Below are 17,474 nucleotides of genomic sequence, written 5' to 3'. Positions count from 1 at the left end.
TCTGCAAGGAGATACAGAATCATGTCAGAAGATTTCTGGCCTTATCAGCCCTTTAAAGCCCTAAACAGCCTCGGTCCAGTATGCCTGAAGGAGCGTCTCCACCCCCATCGTTCTGCCCGGACACTGAGGTCCAGCGCCGAGGGCCTTCTGCCGGTTCCCTCGCTATGAGAAGCCAAGTTTCAGGGAGCCAGGCAGAGGGCCTTCTCGGTAGTGGCACCCACCCTGTGGAATGCCCTCCCACCAGAGGTCAAAGAGAATAACAATTACCAGACCTTTAGAAGGCATCTTAAGGCAGCCCTGTTTAGGGAAGCTTTTAATGTTTGATGGATTTCTGTATTTTAATATTTTGTTGGAAGCCACCCAGAGGGCAGATGGGCGGGGTATAAATAATAAATAATAATTATTATCATTATAGGTGTCAAAAACCGTTCTCTTGCTTCAATATATAAGGGGCAGCGCAAGATATAATACATAAGGTCCTCTAATTCAGGGCATCCCCTAATACAAACACGATCAATTACTGGTATGCCTCTATGTCTCCCATCTCTATAAGCAGAGTTTATTGTATTTAATCGTATCTCTGTAATAGCTTTCCGGAGTTGTACAAGGCAACAAAGGAGTGGCTCAAGAAGAAGCACATTAAGGTCCTGGAGTGGCCTAGCCAGTCTCCAGGCTTTAATCCCATTGGAAATCTCTGGAGGGAGCTGAAGGTTTGAGTAGCTACACTTGAGCCTCGAAATCTTACTGACTTGGAGAGGATCTGCAAAAAAGGAGTGGGACAAAATACCTCCTGAGATGTGTGCAAACCTGGTGGCCACCTACAAGAAACGTCTGACCTCTGTAATTGCCAAGAAGGGTTTTGCCACCAAGTACTAGGTCATCTTTTGCAAAGGGATCAAATACTTATTTCACCCATTATAACGCACATCAATCTCTGACTTTTGTCTTCTGGGTTTCTGGGGTTTTTCCTGTTGTTCTTCTGTCTCTCACAGCTACAATGGATCTACCATTAAAATAATGACTGATCTCGGGGACTTTGAATGGGTCTGAAGCTGTATAGGCTTTTAAAAAGGTCCAAACAGCACTCGGCAATGAATGGGGAACCCGGGAAGGTGCTTCAAAACAATATCTGCCCTCACCCCTCCCTTCAGGTGGGTGAGGTTTGCGACACCGCGCAGGGCTTACCTGGCCGGTGACACCCACCTGGCGAGTTGGCCTATGACCCGCCACCCGGCCAGGTAGGACAAAGGACACCTGGCCGGAGGGAGCAGAGTAAGGCCAAAGAAAAGAGGCTGAAGCACCGTGGAGAAGCCTCTTTGTCCTTTCTTCCTTCTCGAGTCACCCACCCTCCCTCCCTCACTTTACTTGCTTCTTTCAAAATTCCTTCCTAGGTCAGCGATCATCAGGTTAACAGTGTTTTCTTTAACTTTCTTCTTTCCAAAAATTCCTTCCTAGGTCAGCGATCATCAGGTTAACAGTGTTTCTTTACAGCATAATTTTCTGCGTTGCAGGTAAGCGGGCGCTGCTGCGGTCATTGATGGTTGCTGTATTCAGACCCGGGAAGGAATTTTCCCTGCATTGGCAACCCGGGAAGGTGCTTCAAAACAAATGTTATCTGGTCATCACCCGGCTTCCATTATGACTTGCACAAACCGTAGCCTTGGGGCCAAGCTACTCGTGTGGTGGAGTGAGCTAGCCACCTCAGGCTATTGATTTTGGGTGTCATGACAGGTCAGCAGGTGGTTTGCTAAGTGTCGTGTTTTTACTGATGGAGCAGTGCTTGTCAGGTTTTCTGCCTCGGGCGCCCAAATAACTTCACTGGCCTCAGATTCTTACTATGCCCCTTGACCTGGTAAGGAGGAAGTGAGACTTTTGGATGCTCTGCTGAAGGCAAACTAAACACCATTTTACTCTTATTACGCCTTCCCCCCCCCCCCAAGGTGATAGTCCTATGTTGACCTAAAATTACATTTATTACCTATGGTTTGTTTGCTAGCCAAACACAAACCCAATAAACCTGTCGGATAGAATGAAATTAAACTGCATTTTACTGTGCTTTGATGCAATCTCTGTGAATGTGTCCTGTCCTATAAAGAGATGGTCACAGCCCAAAACGTTTTTGCACCTGAGGTAGAAGATCCTGATCGTGTTCCCCTCCATTGTAAAATAATTTGAAAGAAACCAAAATGTGCACATAATTGACTTGGGCAGTCTCCCTGGTCTCAGACCCATATCTGAAAGTGGGAGATACTGACATCATCCGCTTGTCATGATCAGATTACTCTCTGTTCAGATTTAGGATCTCAGCACCTTTCCCCCTCTACAGAGGCAGGAGAACTATTAGGATGGTCCGCCCTCGGAGGCTGATGGATCAAGTGGGTTTCCAGATGGCTCTGGGGGATTTTCCGGCTGATGTGACTGGCGCTCCTGTCAAAGACCTGCCCGACCTCTGGAACATCCGAATGGCTCAGGCTCTTGACATGATTGCTCCTGAACGCCCTCTCCCACTTTGTGGAGCCCTTTTGGTTCCCTGATATACTCCAGAGCTTAGGGCGAGGAAACAGGCTGGGAGATGGTTCGGGTGTGAGTAGAGGAAAACTCTGGTCGAATGCAATCGACCACTTGCACTCTGGACCTTTGCCCTTCTTGGCTGATAAAAACTAGCAGGGAAGAGACTGCTGGCTGGTGGTGAATTCCTCCTTGAGAGAGGGGACGGGGTCTGCTTTTTTGAAGGAGGCAGTGGTAAGGCCACTTCTCAAGAAACCCTCCCTGGATTCCGAAAATCTAAGCAACTACCAGCCAGTTGCTAATCTCCTCTTCTTGGGCAAGATTTTTGAGTGGGTGCTTGCAGACTAGAACCAGGCACTCTTGGAGGAAACTGATTTTCTAGATCCATTTCAATTGAGGTTTAGGCCTGTTTTTGGCACAGAAACTGCTTTGGTCGCCCTCTGTTGCGAGAGCGATGGGAAATGTGTCCTTGTTAATTCTCCTCAACGTCAAGCGGCTTTCAATGCCATTGACCATGGTGTCCGAGCGGATGTCCAAGTTAGGTGTGGTGGCACCGCTTTGCGGTGGCTCTGCTATTTGGATGGTTGTTTCCAGAGGGTGATGCTTGGGGGGCGGGCATGACCTTCGGCTCTGTGGAGCTTTCAATGTGGGGTTCCTCAGGGTTTGATTTTATCACCTATGCTGTTTAACATCTACATGAAACCACTGAGTGGTTTTGGAATACATTGTCAGCAACTCTACTTCCCCTTGTTGTTGTTTAGTCATTTAGTTGTGTCTGACTCTTCGTGACCCCATGAACCATAGCACGCCAGGCACTCCCGTCTTCCACTGCCTCCCGCAGTTTGGTCAAACTCATGTTCGTAGCTTTGAGAACACTGTCCAACCATCTCGTCCTCTGTCGTCCCCTTCTCCTAGTACCCTCCATCTTTCCCAACATCAGGGTCTTTTCCAGGGAGTCTTCTCTTCTCATGAGGTGGCCAAAGTATTGGAGCCTCAGCTTCACGATCTGTCCTTCCAGTGAGCACTCAGGGCTGATTTCCTTCAGAATGGAGAGGTTTGATCTTCTTGCAGTCCATGGGACTCTCAAGAGTCTCCTCCAGCACCATAATTCAAAAGCATCAATTCTTCGGCGATCAGCCTTCTTTATGGTCCAGCTCTCACTTCCATACATCACCACTGGGAAAACCATAGCTTTAACTATACGGACCTTTGTAGGCAAGGTGAGGTCTTTGCTTTTTAAGATGCTGTCTAGGTTTGTCATTGCTTTTCTCCCAATAAGCAGGCGTCTTTTAATTTTGTGACTACTGTCACCATCTGCAGTGATCAAGGAGCCTACATCCTATATCCTTTTAAATGTGTTTGTGGAGGGGGTATAGGTTTGTTTTGTTCTTGCTTTCATTCTGCATCTTGTACGCTGGGAACCTCCCTGAGATCTTGGGAGGAAGGGCAGTATACAAATTTAATAAATAATATAAAATAAATATTTATTACAGTTTTAATGGCAATCAAAACCTGCCGCTTTATGCAATGGCATTTGCCACAAAGAACTCCCATTGGACATTTTCCTTTCGTATAAATGTTGGGAGTGTAGCCTTGCCTGCTAGCTGGAGTGCTTGCCAGCCAGGCTATCCCCCAGGATATTAAAATCTACCAGAGGGTCAAGCTGGGTGTTTTTCCCTCACACACCCCTTGTACAATTCCCCATTTCCCCATTCTTATTTATTAACTTTGTCAGTCGCTTTATATCACCCAATGCGACCTACAACCAAACAACGGACCTCAATACTTTGCAGCTACAGAAAATACCCAATCGTCATTGGGCTGCCCCCCCCCTTTGCTCAAAAATTTATTAGTGCTTCTGCAAAGCTTGGTTGTGCCTCTTGCTTTGGCACTGTGCTATCAGCACCCGCCACCTGAGTTTGCTACTAGAGGGAGTTGTAACGCCAACCCCTTGGGTGGCATGCAGCCAAGTCACCCTCATGGGAATATTAGATCTAGAGATCTAAGTGAGCCACATCCATTAGTTTCAGTGGGTATATACTCAGAGGATAAGCAAGGTAGACACAAGCTGTTGTTTGTGCTGGGCGTTGATGGGTGCATTTTGTGTAAAGGAAGGAAGCGGAGCTCTTGGGGAAATGCTATAATAAGGCCAGGAGCCGCGTGAGCCTGTTTGCAGCAAAAATAGAAGTTGGGTCTTTCTTGGTGCTAGAAGCCCTGACAGATTTATTGTGAAATGAGCTTCTGTCAGCTCGACTCGCAATGCATGAGAGCCGCTGCATAACATTCCCCTCCCTGTGTGGTGGTGTATTCTGTCATCTGCCAACGGAGAACGCTTCCATGCATTTGACAAACGAGGCAGCTTGGGCGGTAGTCAAGACTGTTGATTGTTCAATTGCTACAAGACTCTTGCTGGTTTCGCCATAGTAGGGAGTGGGCCCATTTCATCAAGACCTTCACATCTGTGAGTTCAATCGAATGCAACTTTTTCATCATCACCTGTGGAGATTGGGTAGGATTTCTTCCTACGTGTAGAAATGAAGCTGATGATGAAATGTGCACATAATATCAAGTTTTCCAATCTGCTGGGAGCCAAATGATTGTGAAACAGGTTCCATGTGTCCCGGAGGGCTTTAGGGCTTGTCATTCTGGAGTGCGAACCCTTCCATGTCAAACAATTCCATGTTTCCTTTTGAGATGGCTCGGCTCCCTGGCGTTCAGAGAGCAGTAGCTGTTGTTACTTGTTGAAAACCCACTGGGAGCACCTGCGCCTTTGAGCATCTTCCATACAATCATCACCAGCAGCATAATTTTATTATTTACTGCAGTGTTTCCCAACCTTGTGCCTCCAGGTGTTTTGAGACTACAATTCCCATCATCCCTAGCTAGCAAGACCAGTGGTCAGGAATGATGGGAATTGTAGTTCGAAAACAGCTGGAGGCACAAGGTTGGGAAACACTGATTTACTGTATAACCCGCCCATCTGGCTGGGTTTCCCATTATAGATTGGCAAGGGACCTTAGGGTCATCTAGTCCAACCATCTGCAATGCAGGAATTGCAGCTAAAGAACCCCTGGCAGATGGCCGTCCAACCTGCTTTAAAACCTCCAGTGAAGGAGCTCTCGTGCCTCCTTCCGAAAGCCCTGTGCCTTTGGGAAGGCAGCGCAAGGGCTGGAAGGGCCATCAAATGCGGCCGAGGCCCATAGCTGCCAAGTCTCCCGTTTTGCCCGGGAAACCCCCGTTTTTCCAGCTGTCCCCAGCCGGAAAAACGGATTTTTTTTGTTTCCCCCCGGTTTATTCTGGCACGGCGGCCATTTTGGAACTGGGCGGAGCATGCTCAGAAGTGACTTTTGATGCTGCTCTGCCCAGTTCCAAAATGGCTGCAGCGCGACTTCTGGTGTGGTGGCCATTTTGGAACTGGGCACAGCAGCATCAAAAGTCACTTCTGAGCATGCTCCGCCCAGTTCCAAAATGGCCGCCGCGCTACTTCCGGTATGCTACTTTCGATCTGGTCCCTTATTTTTCAGAGAGGAACTTGGCAGGTATGTGAAGGCCGCGTGTTGGATTGCCCCGCAGTTGATCAAGGGTGGGGACATCCCATTGGCCTGCCAGATGTTGCCAAACACCATCCCAGGCCATTGGCCATACTTGTTGGGGCTGATGGGAGCTGGCGTTCTGTGACAGCTGGCGGGACAAAGGGGGTCCCTACCTTTTGCCAAGTGCGGGGTGGTCCAACGCACGGGTTGAGGGCCGTATGTGGCCCTCGAGGCATTTTTTTTTTTGCAGCCCAGGGAAAGTGAGGCGCTGAGGTTTGGGAAGATGGTGCAAGGGCTCTGAAAGGGTCCTTAGAGTCTTCCTGCTTCCTCCCCAAAGCCCAGTTAGTGCTTTGCCAGCTTTGGGAAGGAGGTGGGAGGGCGCTAGGACCCTGCCAGAGCCTCATGCCTCCTTCCCAGGAGGACTGAGGGAGAGGGAGGAGGGGGCTCTGGGAGGCAGCAGAGAGCCCCTTGCAGAGGCATGGCAGGTCTGTGTAGGTAGCTGGCAGCCCCTGCCTCCAAACCCACCCACCCCCCGCCACAGATAAATGGCTTTCCTCCTGTGGTTGAGACCATTGCAGTTCTGGATCTCTGCAGATTCCGCCTCATTCTTTGAATATCAAACCTAAACTTCACCTTCTGAATCAACTACTGGAAACCTGTCGATAAAATCTTTCCAAGTCTTCCCTTTTCCAGGACATGCCTGGACGTCCTCACCAACCCACCCGCCCTTGCATAATCCCTGCGGGACAATTTTAGCTGTTTACACCTGCCTTTCCATTTAAGATCATTCATTTAGATCACTTGCCTGCCCTAACCTAAGAGGTGCGAGTAGGCTGTGATAAACCCTTATAGCCACTAACTTGCTGAGAGAGGCAGGAGGAACGGCATGCCCCAAACCAGATGCTGAGCTTTGTGGCTAGCTTCCGTGAGCTTTGGAAGGCTTGGCTCCTTTGCGCAATGAAACTGCTCAGCTACGACAATTTATACTGTCTGTTTTATTTAATTGCCATTTTATCTTGTATTTCCTCCAAGAACAACAACCTTTTGAGGTAGGCTGAGAGAGAGAGAGCGATTGAACCAGGGGTTCATCAGGATAAACTTGGGGGGCTCCAAATACAGTTTTAAATGCAGCCCAAAGTGGTACAGAACTCTACTGCCCCCATTTCCCTGTATTCCATATACCAGGCCTTGTGAAATCTTGGAGACTGGGGTCCCTGTGTTCACCGGGTCTCCTGTAGGCTCACAGGAAGAGGTTCTGGAATCCATAATAGATCAGCTTCTGATTGTACTAGTGACAGGGCCATCTTAAGTATATCTGGCGCCGTGGTGCGATGGATCCCTCCAGTGCCCCCCCCATCCCGTTTCCTAGCGTGGCGGGCGGGCACAGCTGCGTGGCGCCCCCTGGTGGCCCGGCGCCCTGCACCACCCAGCCTGGCCATAGGACCGGCCCTGACTAGTGAGCTGTCAGGGATGAGTGTCAGGAGCAGGCGGGCAATAAATCACACAGCGTCAGCGAAGTTAACTCTTTATTCAAAGTAACAAGACAGCTCAGGAGGAAGACATCTGAAGGCCAACCTGTATTGGGAAATTTTTAATGTCTAATGTTTTACAATTTTGTGTGTGTTGTAAGCCACCCAGAGTTGCTGGGGAAATCCAGCCAGATGGACGGGGTATAAATAATAAAATTATTATAGGGGGGAGATCTAGCAAGAAAGGTTACTGTGCTGTACTGGTGGGAAGGTATTCCACAGGGCGGGCGCTACTACTGAGAAGGCCCTCTGCCTGGTTCCCTGCAACCTCACTTCTCTCAGTGAGGGAACCAGCAGAAGATCCACGAAGGAGGATCACGGTGTCCGGGCTGAGTGATGGAGGTGGAGATGCCCTTCAGGTATATTGGGCCGAGGCCGTTTGGGGTTGTAAAGGTCAACACCAACACTTTGAATTGTGCTCAGAAACTTCATGGGAGCCCAATGTAGGTCTTTCAGGACCGGTGTTATATGGTCTCGGTGGCCACTCCCTGTCACCAGTCTACCTGCTGCATTCTGGATTAGTTGCAGTTTCTGGGTCGCCTTCAAAGGTAGAGCGCATTGCAGTAGTCCAAGCGGAAGATAACTAGAGCATGCACCACTCTGGTGAGACAGTAGCTCTCCAAGTCTCTTCTCCCCTGGGTCCTTCCTAAGCAATCTGAGACTCCATCGTCTTGTCCAGGCATCCCCAAACTGTGGCCCTCCAGATGTTTTGGCCTACAACTCCCAAGATCCCTAGCTAACAGGACCTGTGGTCAGGGATGATGGGAATTGTAGTCCAAAACATCTGAAGGGCCAAAGTTTGGGGGTGCCTGGTCTTGTCTGTGTGGTGTAGTGGTTAAGAGCAGTGGACGTGTAATCTGGGGAACCGGGTTCGCGTCTCCGCTCCTCCACATGCAGCTGCTGGGTGACCTTGGGCTAGTCACACTTCTCTGAAGTCTCTCAGCCCCACTTACTTCACAGAGTGTTCATTGTGGGGGAGGAAGGGAAAGGAGAATGTTAGCCGCTTTGAGACTTCTTAGGGTAGTGATAAAGTGGGATTGTTGTTGTTTAGTCGTTTAGTCGTGTCCGACTCTTCGTGACCCCATGGACCATAGCACGCCAGGCACTCCTGTCTTGCACTGCCTCCTGCAGTTTGGTCAAACTCATGTTCGTAGCTTCGAGAACACTGTCCAACCATCTTGTCCTCTGTCTTCCCCTTCTCCTAGTGCCCTCCATCTTTCCCAACATCAGGGTCTTTTCCAAGGATTCTTCTCTTCTCATGAGGTGGCCAAAGTATTGGAGCCTCAGCTTCACGATCTGTCCTTCCAGTGAGATAAAGTGGGATAAAGTGGGATATCAAATCCAAACTCTTCTTCTGTCTCTGCTCCCGCTGTCTTCATTCCTCTCCTGGTTCTGGGTGACCAGGGAGGAGGGGGAGACCCCCTGGCTTCTTCAGTAGCCTGCCTCATATCTGTCTCTTGGCTCCCTCCTCTCCAGCCTCTGCTTCTGCCTATGGTTTTGGACTCTCTTTGCCCCAGCCTCTTCCTGCTCACTAAGCCTTGTCACCTCTTCAGCTTCCAACACCTCCTCCTCTCAGTCTGCTCCCTCTTCTCCCTCTGGCCGCTCCTCCATTGTCTCACCACCAATTCCCAGGCTCTGAGCCTTCTTCCCCTGGGGGGGTTCCCCGGCTGATGCCTCCCACTCCTCCTCTGCACCCAGCCAGTCTTTCACATCCATAAAAGGTGCCAGGAGAGAGTCTTTCCCATGCAGGTTTAATGTGCGCCCCATGCATTGGAAGCAAAGGAGGCCTCCATTATGGAAGCTAACAGTGTGTAATTTAGCAAGGCTGCCTGTGTCACAACCCTTTTGCATTTTTAAAGCTGGGAGCAGCTATTCAGAGCGAGTCCTTGAAATATTCATGATGGGACCTGCAAGGCAAAGCGTTTCCTCTCTCTCCTGGCGCTGCCCTTCTGTCGTAACAGGGGCAGGTGGAACAAGACGGGAGAGGAGGATGCCAACGGAGAGATCAAATGCAGCGGCAACGATCCTAGCTGCTGCACCTCTGGGAGAAGGGTTGATTAGAAAAGATAAAAGCCAAGATATTCAGTGCACTGGCTCTGGGAATGAAGCTTTGGTCGGCCTCTCTTCAAAGCTGGTAGTCTAATAAACAGGCATTTATGTGTTTTTAGTTTAGAGGAAAATAACAGAAAGAGTTGGGTTCTGTCCCTTGGTGACAGCAATTAAAGGATCAAGGAGCAGCAGGCGAAAAAAAAAAGACCTTCTGCTTTCCAAATATATCTCAAAAATTCATTTTCATAGAATTGTACAGTTGGAAGGGACCACAAGGGTCATCCAAGTCCAACCCGTTGCAAGGTAGGATTCTTTTTCTGGCCAAAGTGAGTCTTCGAACCCACAACCCTGAGATTAAGAGTCTTGTGCTCTACCGACTGAGCAATCCCGCAGGCCCATTTTATAATGTGTATAAAACAGGGAGAACGGTGATAACGACAGGTGAAAAATGAAAAACAAAACCATAAACCAGGCAGGTAAAATAAGAGCAGTTGCATATTGGTTAAGTAACAAACTCCAGGTCAATGAAGCGAGGGGCGGGAAGCGAGGGCAAAAGTTGTCTTTGTGTACAGAAATAATATTAGCCAATTCTCAAGTAGGGTTCAAGATTTGCTAGGCTTGTGACGACAGCATGTGTGACCCAGCTGTATATGCAACAAATGCCAAATGTTATTTAAAAAAATAGCTGGAGGTTCTAGTCCTTGTCACAATCTCAAATTATGCCTAATTTTCTCCATTCTAGCTATGCTCCAGCGTTTGTGGTACCAAGTGTCCACTGGAAACTGCAGTTTGGTGAGGATGTTGAGAATTGTTAGGAGACCCTTTGCAGAGCTACAATTCCCAGTACTCTTAGCAAACTATAGTTCCCCTAATATTTTGAAGAAAGAAGCCATGGCTGTGAAAGTGCTTTAAGAGTACTCTAAAAGTATGGTGTGGGTGTGACTTCACACAGACGAGCACAACCATACAGGCTCCCCTGCAAACTGGCCAGCCTGTCTCCACGAATCTTTGCCATCAGTAAAGTTGCCAGGAGGTGCTCTGAAGTTAATAGTCCAACCACAGAGCTGGGTCCTAGAGCTCCTGTGCAGAACACTGAGAAGAGCCACTCTAGCCCCTGTGCTCTGTGTAGAGAGCAATGTCTTCCTGATGGGCCTTTCCCCTTGTTCAGCAGCAGCGACAGCGGCGCCGGCAAAGCTTTGGGGTTGCACTGAAGGTGGCAGCATGGGCGTAGAAAGGACTTTGGTTTGGGGGGGGGGCAGACAGTGGCATAGCAATCCCCACCAGCACCTGGGGTAGTTCATTTTTAAAGGGACTAAAGTTGTTGAGCTTTTTTGGAGAGGATTTGCCAAAGTTGTTGAGCTTTTTTGGAGAGGATTTGCCAAAGTTGTTGAGATTTGGGGGGGGAGGGGGGTCACCAAAAATTGTTGAGATTTTTTGGGAATCAGGACTTTTGTTGGGGGGCAGAACTGACATGATTGATCAGTTAAGTATTTCTATTGTGCTGAGGAATGGCTCCCCCTGCTCCTGATCAGGATCCTGAATCTTCCCAGGATCCTGAATCTTCCCAGGAGCAGGAGGACAGTATACTGTAGATTTGGAACAGTGGTTTGCAGAGGCACATAGTTAAGAAGGCAGAAGCTGGGAAGAACTGGGTGGGGAACAGCTAGGAGAAGAAGAACTGGGAGAGAGAGAGTTAACAGACTCGCTTTTTGCTGGAAAGTGTCCGTCTACTCAGCCCAAGGTCAAGGAGAGCAGATAAGGTGGCAGCACAGGAAGCACAGTGGTTGTGAGATCAGGTTGCAAGGTGCAGAAGTGACAGTGGGGAACTAGGGATGAAGTGGGTGAAACCCTTAATTGGGAGCACCTTCGTTCTGAGGAATGGATTCTTTGTTCTCTCGCTATGATAATTAAAATTTCTAACCAGTAAGAGACTTCTTTTGCTTTGTTCTGCTTATCTGCTGCCAATGGGGAGGGGGAGGCAAGTCCCTGAAGCCTGACAGCTACGCTGATGGGTGGCAGGGGACAAATTCTGCTTGTCACCTGTCCAAAACAGGTCACGCCATTCCCAGGCTCTTCTAACTGGAGGAGCAATGTTGATTCAAGCCAGGGAAGTCCTAGTGGCTGAACCAAAATCATCATTGCCATCATGATGGGAGATCCGGTTAACTGGAACCCGGAGTAGGGTTTCCTCAGCTCTGGCATCCAGCCTTTGGAATGAGCCTTCCCTCTGAGATCCTGGATGGCTCCTACGCTGAGCAGGTTCTTGCGACAACTGAAATGTTCTCATTTCACCTGGCCTTTGAGCGTTACTAGCAGACGTTTAATTTATACTGTTCTTCAGTTATGAGCGATGCTGCGAGAGAGATCGTTGCATTGACCGGTTCCGCAAGTTTCAGTTGTTTTGTTTTGCATTTAATGATCACGCTTGATTGTACGCAAGAAAGCAAAAAGACAGGCAAAAACAAAAACAAAAAAACTGAACAGCACATGCCTATTCTGCAGGGGTGGAGCTTATGTCTTTTGGTGTTGGAACCTGCCCTGTGGCTTCAGGGAGAACGGTGGGATATCGGTTCCGTAAATATATCTGTAACTGAATCAGAGGACAGCATCTAAACACCCCCTTGGGAAGCCTTGGCTAACAATGACATCATGAGGTGGCTCCAGAGGGACACCAGATGCTCGGGTGAAGAGCACACTTTTACTGTGGAAGCAAATAATGCGCAACTCTTCAAGGCTTATGAATGCAGGCCGTTGCTATGAGTAGGAGAGGCGGGAGCTGGGAAGAGTTCTTCAGATGTATGGCCCAAGTGCTGCAGAGGGGGAAGGACGAAGAAGATGTGTTGTGTCTGCAGCTCTGCTGAAACCAAGGGGAGAAAGAATCCCAGGTGGGAGCAGCAAAGAGGAAGGGAGGCATAGGAAGTGGCCTTACATCAACTCGGACCACTGGCCCACCTAACTTGGTAGTGCCTACACTGGCTGGCAGCAGCTCTTCAGGGTTTAAAGTAGGGGACATTCCCAGCCCTACTGGGAGACGTCAGGGGTTCAACCTGAGGTGTTCAGCATGCAATGTAGACGCTCCAACTTTTTGTTTTTGCTTCCCTTAAGAACGATAGCAATATCCCAAACCCCATTGCTGTGGAGAAAAGGCCGGTTGAAATAAGAGCACAGGAAGCTGCGTAAACTGAGCCGGAACACTGTATTGTCTACACTGGCTGGCAGCAGCTCCCCAGGGTGTTTCAGATAGAGAAAGGACCCGGCACAACCTGGCGAAGCCGGGGATCGAACCTGGGACCTTCTGCATAAAAAGCAGGTGCTCTGCCCCTGAGCCACAAGCACTTAACATAAGCTACAGGCAGGAGTCTCTTTGTATCTGAGAAGAAGCTGCCACTTTGAGCCCCAGACGGGGTGCTGGAAGGAAGCCAGGGTGAGGTTCCACTTGCTGCAAGAGTTTGTTGTATCAATAATCTTCTCCTTGGGATCCGGCTGACATTGCCCTTTGTGGAGGAAAGGCAAGCAGACGTGCTTCTGGCTAGCTGGAAGATGACCCTATGTTAGAGAGCCAGTGTGGTGTAGTGGTTAAGAGCGGTGAACTCGTAATCTGGTGAACCGGGTTCGTGTCTCCGCTCCTCCACATGCAGCTGCTGGGTGACCTTGGTCTAGTCACACTTCTTTGAAGTCTCAGCCCCACTCACCTCACAGAGTGTTTGTTGTGGGGGAGGAAGGGAAAGGAGAATGTTAGCCGCTTTGAGACTCCTCAGGGTAGTGATAAAGCGGGATATCAAATCCAAACTCCTCCTCCTCCTCCTCCTCTTCTTCTTCTTCTTCTTCTTCTTCTTCTTCTTCTTCTTCTTCTTCTTCTTCTTCTTCTTCTTCTTCTTCTTCATCTGCCAGTCCATTTTCCGACCACGGTGCCAAGCCTTCCTGGACACTTGTCTTTTAAGAAATTGACCACTGGCTTAATTCACAGAGTGTTTGTTGTGGGGGAGGAAGGAAAAGGAGAATGTTAGCCGCTTTGAGACTCCTCAGGGTAGTAAAAAAGTGGGATATCCAATCCAAACTCTTCTTCTTCTTACGTGGCTCCTCTTGCTGCTAAACGAGCAGTCACTATGGAAGAATACAGGAAGAGCCTTTCTGGATCAGGCCAGTGACCCATCTAGTCCAGCATCCTGTTCTTGAGTGGCCACCCAGATGTCCCATTGGGGAACCAGCAACACAGCATTCTCCCTTTCTGTGGTTTCCAGCGACTGGCAACTGAGACTCATCCCTACCTCTGACTGTGGAAGCAGAGCACAGCCATCGTGGCTGGTATCCATCGATAGTCAAATCCCCCCTGGATTTCTCTACTGAGTCTTCTTTCAAAGCCATCCAAGATGGCGGCCATCACAGCCTCTTGGGGGAGCGAGTGTTAGGGGAAGAGTACTACTTCTGGCGGAGGAACACACTGTGCTCCTTCTGGGGTAGTTTGCCCACCTTTGGTCCCCACCCTGCACTCAGCTGCCACACGTGGCTCCTTGAAGATGTCAGCATTCGGCACCGGCCACACCCCGGGAACGGCTTCGACTGGCTGGCTAAACCAGGTGAAGGTAGCCGATGGGTCTCAAGTCCTCAGTGAGTTAGGGACTTTCCCTGCATGCGAATACAGGCTCTGGTGGATTGAGCAGACGAAAGCAAGAATGGGTCCAAGAAGGTGGTTTCTGCATGAGGGGCAGATGGGGCTCGTCCACCTGGGAAGGTACCCCGTCTGGGAGAAGGAAGACTCTGATCCTAAACCTCCACTGCCTTGTGGGACATCTTCGGGAGAAGAAAAGGCTAAGGAGTAAACCCTACACATATTTGGAGTGGAGTCCCTAAGGACGCCTCCTTCCGGCAACTCCTGCAGCCAAGCTGCGGCCAAATGCTTTCCTTTGGACCACATCAGTGAATGGGGGTGGGGTGGAGCTTTGGGCAGCCCAGGACCTCCAGACACACTGCCCAGTCTTGCACCCCAGGAGGTCGCTTTGGTACTGCTAACACAGCAGTTTGACTTCAACTTCTGCATGCATTGCCTAAACGTGGGGCTACCTTTGAAGGTGACCCGGAAACTGCAATTAATCCAGAATGCGGCAGCTAGACTAGTGACTGGGAGCGGCCGTCGAGACCACATAACACCAGTCCTGAGAGATCTACACTGGCTCCCAGTACGTTTCCGAGCACAGTTCAAAGTGTTGGTACTGACCTTTAAAGCCCTAAACGGCCTCGGTCCTGTATACCTGAAGGAGCGTCTCTACCCCCATCATTCAGCCTGGGCACTAAGGTCCAGCGCCGAGGGCCTTCTGGCGGTTCCCTCACTGCGAGAAGCAAAGCTACAGGGAACCAGGCAGAGGGCCTTCTCAGTAGTGGCACCCGCCCTGTGGAATGCCCTTCCACACGCCAGGTCACATACTTATCAATGTCTGCAAGGAGATACAGAATCATGTCAGAAGGTTTCTGGCCTTATCAGCCCTTTAAAGCCCTAAACGACCTCGGTCCAAAATACCTGAAGGAGCGTCTCCACCCCCACCATTCAGCACGGACACTGAGATCCAGCACCGAGGGCCTTCTGGCGGTTCCCTCACTGTGAGAAGACAGGGAACCAGACAGAGGGCCTTCTCGGTAGTTGCACCCGCCCTGTGGAATGCCCTCCCACCAGATGTCAAGGCAATAAGCAATTATTTTACTTTTAGAAGACAACTGAAGGCGGCCCTGTTTGGGGAAGTTTTTAATGTTTGATGCTGTACTGTTTTTAATATTCGGTTGGAAGCCGCCCAGAGTGTCTGGGGAAACCCACCCAGATGGGCGGGGTATAAATAATAAATTATTATTATTATTATATTATAAACGACAGTTCCTGGGTTAGAGTGGTTTTTTCCCGTTATGTGCAGCGGGGTGGGGATCTGAAGGGGGTGGGGAAGAAACAAAAGAGGGGAGACCACCAATGTGGCTCAGGCGGGGATGATGAAGTGCTCCCTGCATCTTGGCAAAGAGATGCTGTGGGCAAACCTGGAGACCCAGCCATGCCATGCTACGGCATTTTCTGCAAGGCCTCTCCCTCTGCCCTCAATGGCACACTAAGGATAAGTGTGATTGATCAGATAAAGGCCCCAGAGAACTTGGCAAGCAAGGAATTGATGCAATGGATTCAAACTTCAAGAAAGAAGATTCCACCTAAACATTAGGAAGAACTTCCTGACAGTAAGAGCTGTTCGGCAGTGGAATTTGCTACCAAGGAGTGTGGTGGAGTCTCCTTCTTTGGAGGTCTTTAAGCAGAGGCTTGACAGGCATATGTCAAGAATGCTTTGATGGTGTTTCCTGCTTGGCAGGGGGTTGGACTGGATGGCCCTTGTGGTCTCTTCCAACTCTATGATTCTATGATTCTAGGAACTTCCAGGAGCCTGGCGATGCCAAAGCAAAAGCCACCGGGTCCTGAAGGGTTGTTCTCTTTGGCACACTGGCAGCGCTTCCAGTTTCGCACGGCCTCTGTCCACCTGCCTGCCACTTGCACGGGGATCTCAAGCTTACGTTCTTTCATCACGTGCCCGTTGAGAACAGTCCTGCCAACTCCACTCTCGGAAAGTGTTGCGACACTGCTGCAGGCACTCTTGGTCTTATTCATACAGTGAGCCTGTGGCACCGGTTTGCTGTTGCTTAAGACATCACCTTGCCGACTGTGGTTTTTCCCAGTAGTGATGTATGGAAGTGAGAGCTGGACCATAAAGAAGGCTGATCGCCGAAGAATTGATGCTTTTGAATTATGGTGCTGGAGGAGACTCTTGAGAGTCCCATGGACTGCAAGAAGATCAAATCTATCCATTCTTAAGGAAACCAGCCCTGAGTGCTCACTGGAAGGACAGATCCTGAAGCTGAGGCTCCAATACTTTGGCCACCTCATGAGAAGAGAAGACTCCCTGGAAAGGACCCTGATGTTGGGAAAGATTGAGGGCACTAGGAGAAGGGAACTACAGAGGACAAGATGGTTGGACAGTGTTCTCGAAGCTACTAACATGAGTTTGACCAAACTGTGGGAGGCAGTGGAAGACAGGAGTGCCTGGCGTGCTCTGGTCCATGGGGTCACAAAGAGTCGGATACGACAACAACAACAACTCCCTTAAGGAGTCCGTGGGCGTGGCCCTGTCCGAAGCCGTGGAAGGTGAGGGCCTAAGGCACACCCCTTATCGGTGGCCCCAGGTGAGTTCCTAGTTGATTTGCATCGCAGGGCTCACCCAATGGTGGTTAACCCTTACCAGACTGCCAGCACATCGGGCTGGAGTCAGATATAGCTGGTTAGATCCAATGTCTAAGCCAAAACCTCTCTACATCCGTAACCAATAAAGCTGTGGCCTTTTATGCCCATTAACCTTATTCAACGTGTCCTCTGTCTTTATTACTCCGGGAGGGATCGGGGTATCGCTACGCAATATATATTTAGAGGGGTGGGGTACACTATTTGCTTACGCCTGTGGGGATGTCTCAGTTGCCTGGAAGGCAGAACAATAAAATTAGAGCATAACATAAGCCTGTGCCCAAACAGATGCCTGTGGAGAACCAGCAAGCAGGATTCGAACACAAGAGCCCCCTCTCCCCCTGTGGCTTCCAGCAACTGTATTAAATCATTCAATTTACATACCACCCTTTATCAGAAGTTCCCAGGATGGAGTACAACATTAAAAACACATTACAGAGCATCAATGATAAAAAGCATAATAAAAAGCATACTGGCAGACGGCCGAATAATAAAATTGTCATAATAATAACAGTCCTCTCCCCCCCCCCCACTTTCACAGATCATAGATTATTTAATAGCCTGGGAAAAGGAATGTTTTTGCCTGGCACCTAAAGA

Source organism: Zootoca vivipara, chromosome 1 (assembly GCF_963506605.1).
Source record: "Zootoca vivipara chromosome 1, rZooViv1.1, whole genome shotgun sequence".
In the NCBI taxonomy this organism is placed as follows: Eukaryota; Metazoa; Chordata; class Lepidosauria; order Squamata; family Lacertidae; genus Zootoca; species Zootoca vivipara.
The sequence above is the reverse complement of the archived record's forward strand: the minus strand, read 5'-3'. Positions refer to the sequence as shown.